Source organism: Petaurus breviceps, unplaced genomic scaffold, assembly GCF_028583685.1.
Source record: "Petaurus breviceps papuanus isolate PSGF00001 unplaced genomic scaffold, PetGlider_PUasm1.0 91133, whole genome shotgun sequence".
Taxonomy (NCBI): Eukaryota; Metazoa; Chordata; class Mammalia; order Diprotodontia; family Petauridae; genus Petaurus; species Petaurus breviceps.
Genome location: NW_027187419.1, coordinates 25,645,430 through 25,646,839, shown reverse-complemented (window position 1 = coordinate 25,646,839; position 1,410 = coordinate 25,645,430). Strand labels below are relative to the sequence as shown.

Here is a 1,410-nt window from a genome sequence, read left to right as displayed (position 1 = left end):
CCTTCAAATTTACAATAAATGGAGAAAGGCCTGGTCCATTGGAGGAAGGTCTGAGGAGCTGAGAACTGGGGCACACGATCTACACAGAGGAAGGTGTATTGTGAATTGGACTGTGGGGGGAGGGGAATCAGCATCACAATCACATGGGAGGGGGAGGGGTAAACCAGACTTGTGTGGCCTTGTCCCAGCTCGGCATGTAAGGGAGTCAGAGGGCCACATGAAGGGCTCAGTTTTTGCCTTGGATGATGTCCAGGAATTCAGGTTTAAGGGAAGTTCCACCCACCAGGAAGCCATCCACATCAGGCTGGCAGGCCAGATCCTTACAGTTGGCCTCAGTCACAGAGCCTCCATAAATGACCCTGGTAGATTGTGATACAGATTCTGAGACGTGGGTCTTAAGCCAGCACCGAAGCTTCTCATGTACCTCCTAGGCCTGCTGGGGCATAGCTGTCTTGCCAGTACCATAGCCCAGACTGGTTCATAGGCTAGGACGACTTTGCACCAGTCCTTCACGTTATCTGCAATGGCCTTGGTCTGGTCAAAAACAACCTTCTCAGTGATTCCAGCTTCCCTTTCATCCAGCTTCTCACCAATACAGACAATCACTCCTAGGCCTTCTGACAAAGCATGGACTACCTTCTGCCCAATGAGCTCATCTGACTCCCCAAAGATATGTCTCCTTTCAGAATGTCCTAGGATCACCCAGTTGGCTCCACAGTCCTTAATCATGGCAGGACTGATCTCCCCAGTAAATGCACCCTTGGCCACTTTGTAGCAGTTCTGAGCAGCTACACCAATTTTTGCATCCAATTTCTGATGAACAAAGTCAAGGTAGATAGCAGGGGCTCCACATACCACTTCGGTGTTGGTGGACACCTTGGCCCCATTGATTGTAGTGATGAGCTCCCCCAGACACTTCTTGTCCCCATTCATCTTCCAATTGCCCCCGATGAAGAACTTCTGCTACACCATGACTCGTAGGTAATGGGCAGTGACTCCGGAGGAGATTGAAGGTCACCAGTACAGCACCAGACACTTAACACTTACTAGCTGTGTGACCTTGGGCAAATCACTTAATCTCATTTGCCTTGCCTTCCCCCTCCTCCAAAAAAAAAAAAAACAAACAAAAAAAATATGACTACATCAAAATGCCTCACCATGGTTATATGGTCGTGTAATATAAGCAGTATAAATAAACAAATTTTAAAATAGAAACATAAAAATAAAATAAATCTCTTTTGTAGTAAAAGGGACTTTATTAAACTTGATGATCTCCATTCTCCTTGGAACTCTACCATAGAATGACCCCATAAATCTAAATTAGAATGATATAATCATAGACATTTGTATTTTTTTTAAGCAATTGGGGTTAAGTAACTTGCTCAAGTTTACACGGACAGGTGTTTCTGG

At 45.5% G+C, this 1,410-nt stretch overlaps 1 pseudogene; it reads right to left on the bottom strand.

Moving 5' to 3' along the window:
- Positions 1-210: 210 nt before the first annotated feature.
- On the bottom strand, positions 211-1,029 carry LOC138155390 (triosephosphate isomerase pseudogene; annotated as a pseudogene).
- Between the last annotated feature and the right edge of the window lie 381 nt (positions 1,030-1,410).